The sequence below is a fragment of the Colobus angolensis genome, unplaced genomic scaffold (assembly GCF_000951035.1).
Source record: "Colobus angolensis palliatus isolate OR3802 unplaced genomic scaffold, Cang.pa_1.0 Scaffold212, whole genome shotgun sequence".
Lineage (NCBI taxonomy): Eukaryota > Metazoa > Chordata > Mammalia > Primates > Cercopithecidae > Colobus > Colobus angolensis.
In genome coordinates this window covers 4742546-4762868 of record NW_012115289.1, presented here as the reverse complement: position 1 = coordinate 4762868, position 20323 = coordinate 4742546, and the positions used below count along the sequence as shown (strand labels likewise).

At 39.2% G+C, this 20323-nt stretch overlaps 1 protein-coding gene and 1 pseudogene across 1 annotated transcript in view; one reads left to right on the top strand and one right to left on the bottom strand.

Moving 5' to 3' along the window:
• The window catches only part of ANKRD55 (ankyrin repeat domain 55), a 132126-nt gene that overhangs the window by 95231 nt on the left and 16572 nt on the right, over positions 1-20323 (bottom strand). The gene's annotated exons all lie outside the window — the stretch shown is intronic.
• Positions 3635-4725, top strand: LOC105512455 (annotated as a pseudogene).

Genomic DNA, 20323 nt, shown 5'->3' with positions numbered 1-20323 from the left:
TCGTGATCCACCCGTCTCGGCCTCCCAAAGTGCTGGGATTACAGGCTTGAGCCACCGTGCCCAGCCTGGCCTTTTCCATTCTTAACTGGTCAGTGTCATATTGAGGTCTATGGTCTCAATTAAACAGGGGTATAGTGGCTGGAGAACACTCAGAGGTGAGTGACTAGAGGTATGAATGGACTTTAATCAAGTCACGTGAAGAGTGGTTGAAGGAAACAAATGTGTCTACTCTGAAGATTATTCCATGGGGTCATGATAGTAGCCTTCAGATAGTTAGAGTTGTTTTTTAATTAAAAAAATTGTGCAGGAGGGTGAGGCAGGAGAATGGCGTAAACCTAGGAGGTGGAGCTTGCAGTGAGCCAAGATCACGCCATTGCACTCCAGCCTGGGTGACAGAGTGAGACTCCATCTCAAAAAAACAAAAAAGAAAAAAAAAATTGTGGTAAAAGATACATAAAATTTGAAATGTTAACCATTTAAGTGTACTTACAGTTCAATGGCATTATGTCCATTCACATTGTTGTGTGACCATCACTAAAACTCATCTTTTCATCTTTCAAATCTCTGTACTCATTAGACTATAACTTCCCATTCTTTCCTGTCCCCAGTCCCTGGAAACCACAATTCTACTTTCTGTCTATTAATTTGACTACTAAAGGCACCTTATGTATGTGGAATCAATAACCGTTGTCCTTTCGTGACTGGCTTATTTCACTTAGCATAATGTCCTCAGGGTTCATCCATTTTGTAGAATGTGTCAGAACTGTCTTCCTTGTTAAGATTTAATAATATTTAATTGTATGTATGCAACACATTTTGTTTATTCATTACCTGTCAATGGACACTTGGGTCATTTCCATCTTTTGGCTATTGTGAATAATGCTGCTGTGAACATGGGTCTACAAATCTTTTTGCATTCCTGCTTTCAATTCTTTTGGGTATATACTCAGAAGTGGAATTGTTGGATCATGTGATAATTCCATTTTTAATTTTTGAAAGAACCACCATACTGTCTTCCAAACAGCTGCACTATTTTCTATTTCTACCAAAGTGCACAAGAGTTTCAATTTCCCCATATCCTTGCTAACACTTATTATTTATTGTTTGGTTTTTTAAAAAAAATAGCCATCCTAATGAGGGTGAAGTGGTATTTCATTGTGGCTTTGATTTGCATTTCTCTAATATTAGTGACAGTGAGCATTTTTATATGTGCTTATTGGCTATAGGCATATCTTTCAAGAAATGTCTAGTCAAATCCTTTGCCCATTTTTGAATTAAGTTGTTTGGCTTTTTGTTGCTGGGTTGTAGGAGTTCTTTATATATTCTGAATATTAAACCTTTATCAGGTATATGATTTGCAAATATTTTCTCTCATTCTGTGGGTTGCCTTTTCATTCTGTTGATAGTGTCATTTGATGACAAAGCTTTTAATTTTGACGTAGTCTAATTTGTCTATTTTTTCTTTTGTTGCCTGTGCATGTGATGTCATAGTCAAGAAATCATTGCCAAATCCAGTGTCATGAAGCTTTTCCATATGCTTTTTTCTATGAGTTTTACAGTTTTAGGTCTTATGTTTGGGTCTTTGATCCATTTTGAGTTAACTTTTATATATGGTGTAAAGTAAGGGTTCAAATACATTTTTTTCCATGTGGCTATCCTGTTTTTCCAACATCATTCATTGAAAATACTATTGTCTTAGTCTGTTTCCTGCTGCTATAACACAATACTATAGACTGGGTAATTTATAAATAAACTTATTTGGTTCATGGTTCTTGAGCCTAGGAAGTCCAAGGGTGCCAACATGTGGTGAGGATGATCTCATGGCAGAAGGGTGAAAGGCAGAAGTGAGCATGCGAGACAGAAGAGGAAATCAGGCCAAACTCATTGTTTTTATCAGACACCCATGCCAGAGATATCTAACGCACTCCTAATATAACAGTATTAATCAATTCATGAGAGCAGAGCCTTCATGCCCCGATCACCTCTAAAAGCACCACCTCTTAATACTGTTACAATGACAGTTAAATTTCAACACAACTTTCAGTGGGAACATTCAAGTCATAGCAACTATTCTTTCCCTATTGAATGGTCTTGGCACTCTGTCAAAAATCAGTTGACCATAAATGTATTGGATTATTTCTGGACTTTCAGTTATATTCTACTGATCTATATGTCTGTCTGTATGCCAGTACCACACTGTTTTCACTACTGTAGCTTTGTAGTAAGTTTTGAAATCAGGAAGTGTGAAACCTCCAACTGTTCTTTTTGAAGATTGTTTTAGCTATTTTGGGGTCTCTTGAAATTCAATATGCATATTAGGATGATTTTTCTATTTCTGTAGAAAACATCATTGGGATTTTGACAGAGATTACATTGAATCTGTACATTGCTTTGTGTAGTACTGGCATCTTAATAATATTAAGTTTGCTAATTCATGAAACATAAAATGTCTTTCCATTTACTGGTGTTTTCTTTAATTTCTTTCAGCAATGCTTTGTAGTTTTCAGTGTACCAGTCTTTTATCTCCTTGGTTATTCCTAAGTATTTGATTCTTTCTCAAACTATTGTAAATAGAATTGTTTTTCAAAGGGCTTTTATGCAAAGAATTTTATGGTTAAATTGCTCTATGAGACTCCCGTAGTTAGAAATAGCAGTGGGTGAGAGTGAGAGAGACAGGTATTTTAATTATTATTAGAGTTTATAAAAATGGACTGGGTCATCTCAAGAAATAGTGAACTTCCTGTCACTGAAGATGACCTCTCTTGGCTAGATGGCCACCAAACCTGTTTAGAAGGAATTTGGACACAGAGTGAAGCACAGGGTAGGGGGAAAAGGAAGACGTGTGAAGCAGAATAGCATGTACTTCAGAATTCCTTCTGGCCCTGCAATGTACACTAAACCACAGCACAACGAGGAAAGAGGAAAAGAAGGAGCTTCCCTAGGGGTTGTTTAGAAAGAGCCAATCTAAGTTGCGGTCAAGGCAAATAATTGGGCACAAACTTAGAATCTGTTCAGAAAATTTGTGGAGAAATGAGGAAGCATGATGTAGAAATAACAAGTACAAAGATAAGGATGACTGACGGTCCTAATGGAATCTAAAATGAGGGCAGGAAAGTTTTTTCTACTGACAATCAGAAGCCCACTTATTAAGATATCTAAAAAATCTACATAAACAAACAATACCTCAGTCCTTCCTTGTCTCCTTCCTATCTCTCCTCTCTTTCTCATCTATTCATCATCTATCTTTCTTTCCACATGGCTTACATGAGGAGCATGTTTTGAATGGTCTTGCCTCTCTAACTGCTTTAAACAGATAGACTTCTGTATGGGTGCATAAAGAGAGATTTCAGAATACACACAGGGTGAGAGATTCTGAGGACAGAAAATGGAAGAAACATGAACAAATAGGAAGAAAGAAGCATGTGAAGACATGCAGATTGTATTTTATTTAAAACTCTGCTGCCGCTGCTGGAGAATGATCTGGGTGGCAACTGGCAGCCTGGACAAGGGGCCAGGAGCCACTTCTGAGGGTGCCCAGAGAAGCAAAGGTCGCCAGTCCTGTGTCCTCGCTTTCTCTGCCCCCCAGAAGGGGCAAGAGGAAGCCGGGGCTGATGTCAGAAATACACTTTCGGAGATGGCCTCTAAATCCCGGCTGAATTTTTTAACCTTCCTCTATGGATCGGCAATAGGATTTCTTTTATGTTCTCAGCTATTTAGTATTTTGTTGGGAGAAGAGGGTGACACCCAGTCTAATGTTCTTCATAATGATCCTCATGTGAGGCATTCAGATGATAATGGACAGAATCATCTAGAAGGACAAATGAACTTCAATGCAGATTCTAGCCAACGTAAAGATGAGAATATAGACATCACTGAAAACCTCTATCAGCGAGTTAAAATTCTTTGCTGGGTTATGACAAGCCCTCAAAACCTAGAGAAAAAGGCCAAACATGTCAAAGTTACCTGGGTCCAGCATTGTCACAAAGTGTTTTTTATGAGTTCGGAAGAAAATAAAGACTTCCCTGCTGTAAGACTGAAAACCAAAGAAGGCAGAGATCAGCTTTACTGGAAAACAATTAAACCTTTTCAGTATGTTCATGAACATCAGTTTGAAGATGTTGATTGGTTTTTGAAAGCAGATGATGACACATATTTCATACTAGACAATTTGAGATGACTTCTTTCAAAATATGATTCTAAAGAACCCATTTACTGTGGAAGAAGATTTAAACCCTTTGTAAAACAGGGCTCTGTGAGTGGAGGAGCAGCATATTTACTAAGCAAAGAAGGATTGAAGAGATTTGTTGATGCCTTTAAAACAGACAAGTGTACACGTAATTCCTCCATTGAAGACTTAGCACTGGGGAGATGCATGGAAATTATAAATGTAGAAACAGGAGATTCCAGAGATGCCATTGGAAAGAAACCTTTTCATCCCTTTGTGCCAGAACACCATTTAATAAAGGCTATCTACTTAGAACCTTTTGGTACTGGAATTACAACTATTATCCTCCTGTAGAGGGTCCTGGTTGCTGTTCTGATCTTGCAGTTTCTTTTCACTATGTTGATTTTACAACTGGGTATGTGTTAGAATACCTCATTTATCATCTTCGGCCATATATTTATTTATACAGATATCAAGCTACCTTACCTGAAAATATACTAAAGGAAATTAGTCAAGCAAACAAAAATGAAGGCACAAAAGTGAAGTTAGGAAACCCTTGAAAGAAATCACAAATGAACAAAGGTAAAATGTCTAGCATTGCGATGAAGAAGGACTTCTGCATTTCTGACATAGAACACTGGAATCCCATTGAGGAATTCTAAGTGAACATTCCATATAGAAATCTTTCACATGAATGACTATAAACTGAAGCTTTAAATGACCTGCGAAGTCTGTTAAAATGTGTTTTGACACAGTAATATAAAAATATATCTATATATATAAGAAGAAATTGTGTTTTTAAAATGGTGGCCAGGTAGAGGAACTAGAAAAGAGATTTTGTTGTCTATTTTTGACCATCTGTATTATTGTCACTAAGAAACTAAAACAGTTGAATTTGCTAAAACTACACTGTGCTATGTTAGTAATAAACAGATCTGCCTTAAAGAAAATTTTAGAAAGAAATATTGTTGCTCAGTGTTATTAATACAACTCAAGAGTTGAGTTTATATTTGCAGTATGATATACATGATCCAACCCCCCCAACACATACAGTTTTTGTCTAATGAAAATTTTGCTGTGATTATTTATAATTGGCAGGTTTTCTTCCAAAAGAAGCTAAAATAATACTGGCATTTATCCTGAAGTGCCTTAATAAAACTGTACTTTAAAATTATATGGGCCTTGACTATATTATATATTTGATTCTAATTAGTAATCCTTTATGGAATCTCTGTTGGTTCTTTTCTAAATATGTTTACCCACCCTTGAATACAATTCTCCACTATTAATATTAATTTACTCAGAGCATTCATAGCATTCTGTAAACATGTATTTTACAATATCTGTTCCCAAATTTACCCATTGTTAATTATGGGTAACTAATAATAAATTTAATGCTATTTGAGGATGCTTTTCTTATATCAGTGCCACTCTCAGGAATTACTAAGTGACATTTTAAATTGATTATTTTAAACTCTTTCTAACTACATAGTTATGATTTCTTTCATTCTTATCTTGTTGAGAGATGAGAACGTGTTTGTGCTTTTCATAACTTGTTTAAAGCAGTTATAAAATTCATTTTTAGGATCCAAGGTGGCTATTAGTTAACTGGCAAGATTATTTTGAATGCAAGATTTTGAAAAGAATTAATTAAAAACAATAGAAAACGCAGAGTACTCAAACAAAAACGTTATATATTGAAAGAGTAGATACTTAACTTATAAATAACAATCTAAAGGTTGATGCTGACTTACTATTTTGGGATAATTGTCTTGCCAGTGGATAATTCCAACAACGCAGAATACTTATTCAAGGCTGTCATCAAAAACATTCACAAATGTTTCATTCCATTTTTAGTGACTCTCTGTTTAAAGAGTTTCTGAAAGAAAATTTATATTTTTATTATCCTTAGCAATACTGAGTGTGTCATAACAGAATATTTTACAGACTTTCTATGAGATTATTTTTAATGGCACAAAAGATTTACATTTCCCTTATGTTTATCATTATGCCAATTTTACATGGCTGTCATGCCACTGACTCTGCTGTTTAGCTAAATAATTTCTTTTTTTGGAGACAGAGTCTCACTGTCCCCGAGGCTGGAGTGCAGTGGCATGATCTCTGCTCACTGCAACCTCTGCCTCCCGGGTTCAAGCGATTCTCCTGCCTCAGCCTCCCGAGTAGCTGGGATTACAGGTGTGTGCCACCACTCCCGGCCAATTTTGTATTTTTAGTAGAGATGGGGTTTTGCCATGTTAGCCAGGCTGGTCTTGAACTCCTGACCTTAGGTGATCCACCTGCCTCCACCTCCCAAAGTGCTGGGATTACAGGTGTGAGCCACAGCGCCTGGCTAGCTAAATAATTTCTATTTATTGTGCCAAAACATGGCACAATCATGACTCCTCGAATGGTATATTTGGGAGGATATTTTTTTCGTTGGCTAACTATGGATTACTCTGTCCACATAGTGAAAACATGTACCAATTTTTACCTATTATCATGGTAGTATCATCTGCCAAAATTTCAAGGCATTCATTTTATTCTCTGAACAACTCTTCACAATAGTGTGGACATGAATTTTCATATGTGTTACTTGACTAGAAGTATAAATGGTTTACTATAAATATCCAAAAACCTTAAGATTTACTCACAGGAAATGAATGTTGTGATGAATCCTGGGTTCTAGAGTCAGACTTACTCAGGTTTAAATTCTTGCTCCAACACTTACTGTTTTTGTAACCTTGAGCAATTTTATTTAATCTCTCTGTGTCTCAATTTTCTCATCTGTAAATTAGGGATGATAATACTACCTACCTCACAGGATTTTTATGAGGATTAAATAAATGTAAGGTTCTTAGAACACTGTCTGTCCCAGAATAGGGAGCAATGAATACAAGATTGTATCATTATTCTGTTACCTTGGAGTGTAACTATTGCATTTAAGCGAATAAAAAATTTGCTTTGACCAGATACTGATGGAAATATTTCATACATTTCTTAGTAAGTAATAGCTAGTATTTATCGAGTGCCTACTGTGTGCTAACTATTGTGCTTACTCTGTGTATAATAGTGTTAATCCTCAAAAGTTGGGTGTTATTCCCATGTTATAGATAAGGAAACTGAGGCTCTGAGAATTAAAGTTACTTTATCACTGTCACAAAGCTAGTAAGTAACAGAGGCAGGATTTATATTCAAACCCTGTGTGTTCATTTGAACTGTATCAGGCTTGGGGTTAGTCATTGAGCATTATTTTCATTTTTATTTATATGATATATGACATCTGATACATTGGCCAGTAATAGGCAAATTAACCCAGTCAAATTTTCATAGTGATTCTTAAACTGTGGTTTGCACACTTGCCTAGGACGTTGTTAAAATGCCGATCTGAAGACCCCAATCTCAGAAATTCTAATTTAAGCATGGGACCCAAGAGTATGCATTCTTACCAGATGCCCTAGGGCAGTGATTGTCAAAAGTGTGGTCCCAACAAAAAGCATCAACATCACCTGGGAACTTGTTGGAAATGCAACCTCTCTCAGGGTCCCATCTCAGATCTACTAAATCAGATACCCTAGGAGCAGGGGCAGGGGCTAGCAGTTGTGTTTAAGCAAACTCTGCAGGTGTCTTTATCATCCTGGTTTAAGAACCACTGCCAACACCTACATGATTTTGGTACAAATAGTGTTTGAAACACACTGAAGATTACTGCTCCATTATTAAGACATTTTTCAAAAAGCATGTTTTAAATCAGTGTAGTGCAGGATCACGTAATATTAAATATAAAGATAATTTAAAGGGTCATTGGATCATTCATTATGGCCAGATTTTTAGCTTCTCCAAAGTGGCTAATATCAGGGACCACGATAAAATCTGTAATTCTCTAAGTTTTGTAATTTTATATTGAGGCAGGAAGGGTTCATTAAGTACTAATAAGTACATAATTTATTAAAAACATACATAAAATAAGTGTCATCAAAAAGGTCTACAATTGTTGGTAAAAAGAATTTAAATTGAAGTAGTAAATGCTATTTTATAACATATGGAGCATTTTTCTGCCAATTCATTCTGGTTTGTGTGACCTAATAAAGCAAAAACAAAAACAGTTTTCCAAGTATTCCGTAGAGCACATAAAACCAGATTTCATGATGATGATGTATTCACTATCTTTTAGATTAAGATCTTTGTTATTTAGATAAATTGTTTTAGTATGGTTTTAACACACAAGGCTTTTGATGTCTTATGTTCTCTAACGATGGTATGCTTGTATTTTCTAGTGGAAAGTTCATAGATAAAGCAGATTTTTGTCCCAGTTTGTTTTCAAATATCATACATTTCAGAGGAGTTTTTCTTACTGTAATGATATATTAAAATAAACCACTGATTAACTTTTTTTATTATTTGAATATGGAATTGGACTTGAGCATTAATTTGCTAACTGGTTATTTTCACAATTGTTTTCTTGAGTATTAATTTTTCACTTCTTTGACACTATCAAACCATAGTTATTACCAGATTGATGCACTATTGTACCTGAATCACTTGATTGATTAAAGTATATCTAGCATTTTATTCTCCATTTGTTTTCAGTTCATTAGACTACTATTCTTTGGCAGTTTCTGCTTTGTATTTATTGCCCTTCTTTATTTGCTTTATTACTAATTCCCATTTTCTAGTTACTCTTAAATGCTGCTTTCACAGGGTTAATTTGGCTGTTAATAGTGATTAAAATTTATATTACTTAATTGATAATTTTAAATCTATGAACTGGGTTTCCCTATGAGATTGAAAGTGAAAGTCTAAGAATAATGCCTGCTGGCTCTCAAGATAGTTGCCCTACTTAAAAATCTAGAATTTTAAATTAATTCTACATCTACAATTATTATTACTACTTTTTTTTTTTTTTGAGACGGAGTTTCGCTCTTGTTACCCAGGCTGGAGTGCAATGGCATGATCCTGGCTCACTGCAACCTCCGCCTCCCTGGTTCAAGCAATGCTCCTGCCTCAGCCTCCCGAGTAGCTGGCATTACAGGTATGCACCACCACGCCCAGCTTATTTTGTATTTTTAGTAGAGATGGGGGTTTCTCCATTTTGGTCAGACTGGTCTTGAACTCCCAACCTCAGGTGATCCGCCTGTCTCAACCTCCCAAAGTGCTGGGATTATAGGCGTGAGCCACCACGCCCGGCTACATCTACAATTATTAAAGGAAGTAAAGTTATTTGGATTTTTCCACTCACCCTTTTTTCAAAAACAAAAAAACCCAAAACCCATTTGCTTTATTTTTCTACTTTATAGTAGGCCTAACAGAAACATACTGAAGCAATCTGGGAGACAACCTGTGGTAGATCCTATGCTAAATGTTAATGTTACCTCTGTTGATTTAAAACAGTGTCTAGGGGCCGGGTGCGGTGGCTCATGCCTGTAATCCCAGCACTTTGGGAAGCTGAGGCTGGCGGATCACAAGGTCAAGAGATTGAGACCATACTGGCTAACACAGTGAAAACCCGCCTCTACTAAAAATACAAAAAATTTAGCCGGGCGTCATGGTGGGCGCCTGTAGTCCCAGCTACTCGGGAGGCTAAGGCAAGAGAAAGGCGTAAACTGGTAAGGTGGAGCTTGCAGTGAGCCGAGATCACGCCACTGCATTCCAGCCTGGATGACAGAGTGAGACTCAAAACAAACAAACAAACAAACAAACAAAAAACCAAAAAAACCTAAACACGTGTTTATATATAAGAGTTGAAATAACAATTTTAACAAACGGTGGAATAAGGAATTTTACAAATTCTCTCTAGAGAAACCAACTCTAAAGTTTTAGAGTTGAATTGTGCTCTATTTCAATTCCCTTACCTCTCTAGTTTTCAGTTTATGTTAGTTAAGTTTTAATAACTTTGCAGGGCCCAGCAAATTAATAATCTACACGAAGTATTTTATTAGAGGGAAACTAATCTTACTGCTAAGCAGTGTGTTGTACTACATAGTGAATGTTTGTATTTTGGAATTTAAAAATTATTTAAGGTAATGGTGCTATGAATGGTTTAAAAATGTCTGGTGACTTGCTTATTTTAAGTGATCACCATTAAGTCAGAAAAATGTATTTTTAAATGTTTCTTAAAGTGGCTTTTGAACATTTTTCAACAGTGGATTTAAATAATGCATAAAATAAATTGCCATGTTCAAAGTTAAAAAACAAAAAACAAAAACAAAAAAAACCTTAGGTGTGGCCTGGTATGGTGACTTATACCAGGAGGCCGAGGTGGGCTGGGTGCGGTAGCTCACACCTGTAATCCCAGCACTTTGGGAGGCCGAGACAGGCGGATCACAAGGTCAGTTGAGATCAAGACCATCCTGGCTAACAGTGAAACCCCGCCTCTACTAAAAATACAAAAAAATTAGCCAGGCGTGGTGGTGGGCGCCTGTAGTCCCAGCTACTCGGGAGGCGGAGGCAGGAGAATGGCGTGAACTGGAGAGGCGGAGCTTGCAGTGAGCGGAGATCGCGCCACTGCATTCCAACCCGGGCGACAGAGTGAGTCAGCGTCTCAAAAAAAAAAAAAAAAAGAGGCCGAGGTGAGAGGATTACTTGAGACCAGTAATTGGAGACCAGCCTGAGCAACATAGCAAGACCTCATCTCTACAATTGTGTTTTAATTGTAGTATGTATATACATGAAATATGTAAAAGTCTGTAAAAGCCTGGAAGAACGTGCATCAAAAAGTCAATAGAATCTCTTGGATATTCTTCAGAGCTTTCTACAAGCTGTGACCCTTTTGCAAAAGGACCAGGTCAATGGAAGGGCACATTGTACATTGCAGTTTCAAGAGTTCAGACCAGAGTAATTTGGGGAAACTTTCTTTGGTTGATTCTGTTCAGAGGATTCTTGGGTGACTAAACACGTTCTAGGGTCACCAATGATGTCTGGATTCATTTTGGACAACCACAGAGGACTCTGCAGATCTTTCTTAGATTGTTCTCTGAAATAGAATTGATTGCCTCTGAAGAACTCATTCATCCATTTACTCATCTACCACAGGCTAGTAAAATTGTAGTTACAAAGGCTGTAGAGTTTCTGTCCCTAAGAAAGACATGCCCTAGTGGGAAGACGAATGTCTTATTTATGATTGAGACATACTTGAGATATTATGGCAGGACAGGGGAAGAATCACTTCAATGAACAGTTTCCTGGGCATTCCCCTAATTCCCTCTCTCCTTATGCAGGATTATCCTGAATGCTTTGAAGAAATTGCATTCTTGGGGGTACCCAGAATGACCTATCCACAAAGTGGCCAGTCTTCCCACCTTTAAGGAGCATGCCAGGCCTTACACTGCACCATGATGGCTCCATGGGACAACATTGCCACCCACTGGTAATGAAGAGTCTCTGTGGACCTTCACCTGGGTCCCGAGTCAATCTGGAACTCTTTGGCCATGCAAGAACAAGTTAAAGGTCATTGATACAGCCAGCTGGCATTGAAACAAAATTAGTCTCATGTGACTCTTTTCAAATATATCAGGTGGTGCAAAGCATACATATAGAAAAATGGTAAGAGCACAGGCTCCGGGGCCTTACCTCTAGAGTTTGATTCTGGCACTGCCACTTACCTGCTAGCTACGTGACCTTAGGCGAGTTGCCTAACATCTCTATGTCCATTCTTCACTTGCCAAATGGATAAGAATAGTGCCTCCCCATTAGGGCTGTTCTGAGAGCTAAATGAATTAATTCATATGATGTGCTTAAAGCAGTGCCTGGCCCAGAGCAAATATTCAAAGTGTGTTAATTAGTGGGGTGATTCCTCAAAGACCAAGAGGCAGAAATACCATTTGATCCAGCAATTCCATTACTAGGTATATACCCCAAGGAATATAAATCATTCTATTATAAAGATACTTGCATGCGTATCACAATAGCAGCACTATTCACTATTAGCAAAAACTTGGAATCAACCTAAATGCCCGTCAATGACAAACTGGATAGAGAAAATGTGATACATATGCACCATGGAATACTATGCAGCCATAAAAAAGAACAAGGTCATGTCCTTTGCAGGGACATGGATGGAGTTGGAAGCCATTATCCTCAGCAAACTAATGCAGGAACAGAAAACCAAACACCACCTGTTTTCACTGATAAGTGGGAACTGAATGATGGGAACACATGGACACATGGAAGGGAACACCACACACTGGAGCCAGTCAGAGGCGGTGGTGTGGGGAGAGGGGGAGCATCAGGAAGAAGAGGTAATGGATGCTGGGCTTAATATTTAGGTGATGGGATGATCTGTGCAGCACACAACCATGGCACACATTTACCTATGTAACAAACCTGCACATCCTACACATGTACCCCTGGACTTAAAATAAAAGTTAAAGAAAAAAAAAAAAAAGTCTGTCTGTTGTTATTATTATTCAAATTACTACTCTGACATAGATAGGCACTTGTGCTTTCTTGCCCTTAAATGAGACCCTTTGCCTTGTGCAGCAGGCTATAGGGATTTTGTGAGCAGAAACATTTTTACCAGGTCTCACGTCTTCTCCAGTCCCTCAGGGTGTACTGCCTGAGATGATAAGAGTATTTTAGAAAGTGTCAGTCGTATGAGAAGAAGAAAGTTTCTTTCTAACATTTTAAAGGGAAAAATAGCTCCAGGCTTTCCACATGTACCAGCTGAGGGAACAAACATGCAAAGTGACCTTCATACCCTGGGAGTGGAAAAGAAGAGATTTCATTTTGTGGGGAGGAAGTCTTGCAGCAATATTATCTCAAGGGTAAATATCTGGCTGCAATCAGATCTTTCTTCCGTAACCAAATTTGTGATGCAACACATGTCGTGTTTCTTTGAATGTTAGCATCTCTGTGCTCTTGCGGGGGTAGGTTTTCTGAGCTGTGAATGGCATTTCATGTTGAGCGTCTCTCCTGCATGAAGAGGACCTGGGGAATGGAATTTTCTGTTTTAAGGAGTATGTCTGTGTTGAAATTCAGTAAAGATGCCTCTCAGAATGCACTTTTATAGAATGCATCTTTATTTTAATAATATTAATTCTTAAAAATATCTCAATATTTATGTACAGGACCTTTAGGATGGGGGCAATATACACATTTATTGATCAATTTAAAATACATGTTCTGCTCAGATGAGCTTTCTCACCCACTGGGGTTTTGTGGAAACTTTTCTGATGTTAAAATATTATGTCAGGAAGTACTTTGGTAATTAGGCAGTGATATGGTCTGCCTGTGTGGCCCCACCCAAATCTCATCTTGAATTGTAATCTGAATTGTAATCTCCACATGCTGGTGGAGACCTCGTTGGGGGTGTTTAGATCATGGGGGTGGTTCCCCCATGCTGCTGTTCTCATGATAGTGAGTTCTCATGAGATCTGATGGTTTTATAAGGGGATTTTCCCCCTTTGCTTGGCACTTCTTCCTGCTGCCATGTGAAGAAGGATGCATTTGCTGTTTCTTCTGCCATGAGTGTAAGTTTCCTGAGGCCTCCCCAACCCTGCAGAACTGTGAGTCAATTAAACCTCTTTCGTTTATAATTACCCAGTCTTGGACAGTTTTTTGTAGCAGCATGAGAATGGACTAATACAGGCAGGTAGAAATCTTTAATTTTATGAAGGATTATGCCAGCCTTGCTGGCTTTTGGAAATTGAAAAGTAAGTTAAGTGTTGTTATGAAACCATCCTTCCTCAAATCTTCCTTACTTTCTTCTGAATCAAATACATGACTCCACCTACCTCTCTTTCCAGGAATGGCAGGTGCTGGAGTCAGGCATTTGCCATTTTAACTGCCAACTCTGGAAAAGGAGGAATTGGTTTGTTTAGTCTGGAGCAGAGCAGAATGTTCATGTTCAGTTGAATATGATAGCTGTTTTCAATTTTGAAAAAGCTGGAAGAGAGTTTAGACTTGTTTTCTTTTCTTTTTTTTCTTTTGAGACAGAGTCTCACTCTGTTGCCCAGGCTGGAGTGCACTGGCACGACCTTGGCTCACTACAAGCTCTGCTTCCTAGGTCCAAGCGATTCTTCTGCCTCAGCCTCCCAAGTAGCTGGGATTACAGGCGCCTGCCACCATGCCCAGCTAATTTTTGTATTTTTAGTAGAGATGGGGTTTCACCATATTGGCTAGGCTGGTCTCGAACTCCTGATCTCAAGGGATCCACCTTCCTCAGCCTCCCAAAGTGCTAGGATTACAGGTGTGAGCCACTGCACCTGGCCTAGACTTGTTTTCTGTAAATCCACAGGGAAGAACTAGTTCTGGTGGGTAGAAGTTGGAATTAATAAGACTTTTGAATGATTAGAGCTGTGCAGATACAGAAGCAATTACCTCGCAAGCTAGTGCACTCCTTATCACTCTCTGTGTTTAAGCAGGTTCTGACCAAGCCCATCTTGGCAGTGTTCTTGAGGAGACACCTGTATTGAGTAGAAGGCTGATCTCTAAGTTTCCTTTCATGATTGATGTTCTGCATGTCTAGCTAGCATCTGTGGAGAACCAAATGGTGAATCACCCATCATTCATGAACAATGACTGTTGGGCTGGGGGAGATTTGGAGAAGGGGGTCTTCCTTGGATCTTTTAAAAGGCACCCTCCTTGTGGCCCTCTACTGTGCCCACTTATAAAACTGCCCCTAGTGCCTTGGTCTCCTGAAAATAGTTTAAGAAAACAAATGTAATTTGGGTGGCTGGCTCCAATGTCAGAGATTGAACAAGTCTATTGCCCTGCAGTCCCTGAGCTTTGAGTTGTCCCTGACACCCTGTAGTGGCTGCATTCTGTCAGCTGCTCTTCCAGGGGTGCCTTCCTTTTCTGGACTCTGTTTTTTCTTCATCAATGATGCATTTTTTTTTCTTTCTTGTTTTTTTTTTTTTTTTTTTTTTCCTGGAGACAGTCTCACTGGAGTTCACCCAGGCTGGAGTTCAGGGGTGCAATCATAGTTCACTGCAACCTCAACTTTCTGGGCTCAGATGACTCTCATACCTCAGCCTCCCAAGTAGCTGGGACTACAGGCATGCACCACCATGACCGGTTACTTTTTTGTGTTTTTAGTAGACGTGGGGTTTTACCATATTGGCCAGGCTGGTCTCAAACTCCTGGACTCAAGTGATTCCCCTACCTCAGCCTCCTAAAGTGCTGGGATTACAAGCATGAGCCACCACTTCTCGCCTCAATGATGCATTTCCACATTCCTTCTTTAAATTGTCTTAAAAATTTTACTGACCCTTTAAAGTGTGTGAGTATGCTTTCTGTACAGTCATAGATTGGCAGTAGTTCCCGAATGACTGGATTACAAAAATTATGAAAACACAGATAAGAAGAGAATATAAACTCAAAAGTGATCATTAAAATGTTGGTGTATTGCGTACACTTGACTTATGCTGCAGGATGGGTTTGCATCCTACCCTACCTCCTTTACAGAGCCCCTGCATCATGCAGTGGAGGAGTGGGGAGAAGTGTGAGCAGTAGGCGAGCTCAGAAGCCTGAAGGGTCTGGTTGTTTCATAGTGCATAGTTGTGTACCTCTGCTCTTTCCATCCCCCCACCAACCCCCGCCAGCAGAATCTGAACTGTCTCTTGTTCGCTATCCTGCACTCCAAATGAGCATGGCTGAAAATGGGTGGTGACCAAACCCAAAGGCCACAAAAAAGACAAGGCAGGTTCCTGAGGAGAAGGCAAAGTGGTTAAAAGGTCCTCAACAGCTGCAAGGCCAGGAGACAAAGAAGAGGAGGAAGTTCTGGAAGGTGCTTCTGCCTGAGTGGGTACAGCCCTCAGGGATTAGGACAGTGGCAGCTAGTGTCTGCTGGGGTGGCAGGGCTGGTGGACCAGGCTAGCAGTGCAAATCTTAAATCTCCCACAGTGTGATATTCCTATGGGCTGGGATACAATGACAGAACCTGAAGAAATGACTGAAAGTCTCAGAGATGCTGTGTGAGTTTGACTAACACTGAGGCCATTTTGTGGCTCACTTACTAAGTAAATCACCCTTCTATCCTCTCCTCCCCTTCCCCACTTGGACGTTCCCTTCCATGAGAAGGGACTGGGTCAAGGATGATATTAAGAGCATGTAACAACTGCCTTGTCAGAGGCCCGGAACAGGATGGAAACACACCTAATATCCAGGCAGGATAGATGACTTTGTACTTGCTGGTCTTGTGTGTGTGTTCCTGGGGAATGATTAGAGCAGTGAGAATGGAGAAATCCCATTGATTTGAGGGCACAGAAAGATTTTAACATTGTAACCACCAGCAACTGTTCTGAGCAGAGTGCTGGAGTTACATGCATTTTTTATTTACAAAACTTTAATCACATTGTGTATATTCACGAGTCACTTGCCAGGGATAGTGCTGAGAAATGTGTCAGTAGGTGATTTTTGTCATTATGAGAACATCATAGAGTGTACCTACACAAACCTAGATGGTATAGCCCACTGCAAACCCAGACTACATGGTATAGCCTACTACTCCTAGGCTGCCATCCTGTATAGCACTTTACTGTACTGAATACTGTAGGCAATTGTACCACAGTAAGTATTTGTGTATCTAAACATAGAAAAGGTAGAGCAAAAATATGGTATAGACTATAAAATGTGGTACACTGGTGTAGGGCACATAGCATAAATAGAGCTTGCAGGACGGGATGTTGCTCTGGGTGAGTCAGTGAGTGAGTGGTGATTGAATGTGAAGGCCTAGGACATTACTGTGCACTACTGTAGACTTCATAAACACTGCACACTTAGCTTACACTACATTTATAAACAAATATTTTCTTTCTTCTACAATAAATTAATCTTAGCTTACTATAACATTTTTACTGTATTAATTCTTAAAATTTGTTTCAACTTTTTGGCTCTATTGTAATAACACTTAAAACACAAACACATTGTACAGTTGAACAAAAATATTTTCTTTCTTTATATCCTTATCCTTTAAGCTTTTTTCTATTTTTAAAATGATTTATTTATTTTCATTTTCTAAATATTTTCGTTAAAAACTAAGACACAAACACACACACATTAGCCTAGGCCTACACAAGGTCAGGATCTTCAATAACTCATTTTCCACCTTCACATCTTGTCCCACTGGAAGCTCTTCAGGGACAGTAACATGCACGAAACTGTCATCTCCTATGAGAACAATGCCCTCTTCTGGAATACCTCCTGAGTGACCTTCCTGAGGCTGTTTTACAGTTAGCTTAAAAAAAAAAAAAGTAAAGGGAGTACAAATAATGATAAAACTGTAGTATAGTAAATACATAAACCAGTAGCATAGATCACTATCAAGTATTACATACGGTACATAACTGTATCTGTTTTTTTTTTTTTTTTTTTTTTTGAGACGGAGTCTCACTCTGTCGCCCCAGGCTGGAGTGTGGTGGCGCGATCTCTGCTCACTGCAAACTCCGCCTCCGGTTCACACCATCTCCTGCCTCAGACTCCTGAGTACCTGGGACTACAGGCACCTGCCACCATGCCAGGCTAATTTTTTGTATTTTTAGTAGAGACGGGTTTTCACTATGTGAGCCCGGATGGTCTTGATCTCCTGACCTTGTGATCCACCCGCCTGGGCCTCCCAAAGTGCTGGGGATTACAGGCGTGAGCCACTGCGCCCGGCCTTTTTTTTTTTTTTTTTTTTTAAAGACAGAGTCGCTCTGTCACCCAGGCTGGAGTGCAGTGGCACCATCTGGGCTGACTGCAAACTCCACCTCCCGGGTTCAAGAGATTCTCCTGGCTTAGCCTCCAGAGTAGCTGGGATTATAGGCGCCCGCCACCATGCCGAACTAATTTTTGTATTTTTAGAAGACATGGGATTTCGCTGTGTTGGCCACGCTGGTCTGAACTCCTGACCTCAGGTGATCCGCTTGGCTAGGCCTCCCAAAGTGTTGGATTACAGGCGTGAGCCACCACGCCTGGCCCTGTGTGTGCTTTTTTAAACAACTAGCAATGCAGTAGGTTTGTTTATATCAGCATCACCACAAACACCTGGATAATGTGTTGTGCCATGACATTATGATGGCTACGATATCAATAGGTGATAGAAAATGTTCAGTTCCATCATAATCTTATGGAACCACCATTTGTAGTACATTATTGTCTGAAATGTCACTATGAGGTACATGACTGTATAGTCTTGGTTTTTGCTCTTTTTCACTTAATTTTTTTTTTTTTTTTTGAGTCAGAGTCTTGCTCTGTCACCCAGGCTGGAATACAGTGGTGTGATCTTGGCTTACTGCAGCCTCCACCTCCTGGGTCAAGCGATTCTCCTGCCTTAGCCTCCTGAGTAGCTAGGATGACAGGCATGCATTACCACACCTAGCTGGTTTTTGTATTTTTAGTAGAGACAGGGTTATGCCATGTTGAGCAGGCTGGTTTCAAACTCTTGGCCTCAAGTGATCCACCTGCCTCAGCCTTCCAAAGGGCTGGGATTACAGGCATGAGCCATCGCTGCTGGCCACTTAATATCAGATTATAAACATTTATCTATGTCATAAGATAAAATTTGAAAATGTTACCTATAAAATGTGACATAAAATCCCATGGACTGGACTCAGCATTACTAATATAATTATTTTCTCATTACTGGGCATTTCAATAGCTTACTTTTTGTGATTATAAATTTTGTTGCTATTCTGAATAATATCAAAACATTTTTACATGTATATCTTTTTGTGCATTTGTGATTATTTCCTTTAGGCACATTCCTAGAAGGGTACTTGGAAGTCAATGGATTTGACTCTTTGTGAAACTGCCCTCCAGAAAAGTTGGACCAATACGCCCTTCCAGGCAGTGCTTGAGAGCACACACTTCACCCCATTATCAGTGATAGTGTGCTTTATAATTTAAAAAAAAAATTAATGCTGATGTGAAAGGAGAATAGTGTATTATTTTCAATGCTCACTTTTTCTTTTTTTAAAATTGAAGACGGAGTCTCATTCTGTTGCCCAGGCTAGAGTGCAGTGGCGCAATCTCAGCTCACTGCAGCCTCTGCCTCCCGGTTTCAAACTATTTTCTCACCTCAGCCTCCTGAGTATCTGGGACTACAGGTGTGCTCCACCACCGTTGAAATGGCCATTTTTTTCTTTTATTCCTGAGAAAGAAGTATTTTTATGTTTATGTCCATTTTATGAATTATCTATTGGCATCCTTTCTATCTTATTATTTCAAAGTATTTGTCTCTACCCAATTGATTTGAAAGTGCTTTACATAAAGACACTAACCCTTTATCTGTTATAATGCTACAGTTACCTTTCCCTGTTTACCAATTAAGTTCTCAGTTTGGTTTTGTTGGTTTTAAAAAAGTATCTTTTAGCATTTATATAGTCAAAATCTATGGATACTGCATTTTTAAATTGATTTCATTGCTTTTATGATTAGAAATAACTTTATGAAACCTTGTGCTTATTTTATATTGAATTGTACTTGATATAAATTTGTAAACTTTCTTTTTGTATTCTACAATCAATTTTTTTCAAAATAGTCAATTAGTAGTTAATTCTCCCTTTCCTTGCTTAATTTTTTTTTTTTTTTTTGAGACAGAGTCTCGCTCTATAGCCTGGGCTGGAGTGCAGTGGCCGGATCTCAGCTCACTGCAAGCTCCGCCTCCCGGGTTTACGCCATTCTCCTGCCTCAGCCTCCGGAGTAGCTGGGACTACAGGCGCCCGCCACATCGCCCGGCTAGTTTTTTTGTATTTTTTTAGTAGAGACGGGGTTTCACCGTGTTAGCCAGGATGGTCTCGATCTCCTGACCTCGTGATCCACCCGTCTCGGCCTCCCAAAGTGCTGGGATTACAGGCTTGAGCCACCGCGCCCGGCCTACCTTGCTTAATTGTAATGGCAACCTTATATATACTCAATCATTACTGAAACTTTAGAGGATGCTCCTCCTATAGCTTGTTCACTGAAACTGTGTCTTGGGGAGCAGGGACCCCAGATATATCCTCTCTGCAGTGGTGTGCATGAATTTGGGGGTACAGACAAAGACCATTCCAAGCACACTCCATAAGCCTCGTGGTCAGTTCCCCATCAAAGTTCTTAGCTTCCAGAATTGTTGGTGGCACATCTGAAGGAATTAAAATACTCAGAATAACCCTAAAGTTAGTGAAGACTGCCACACAATTACTTCTACAGAACAACAATATCTCCGAGTCTCTATAAAATCACCTGCTGGTACTGCATTGCTCA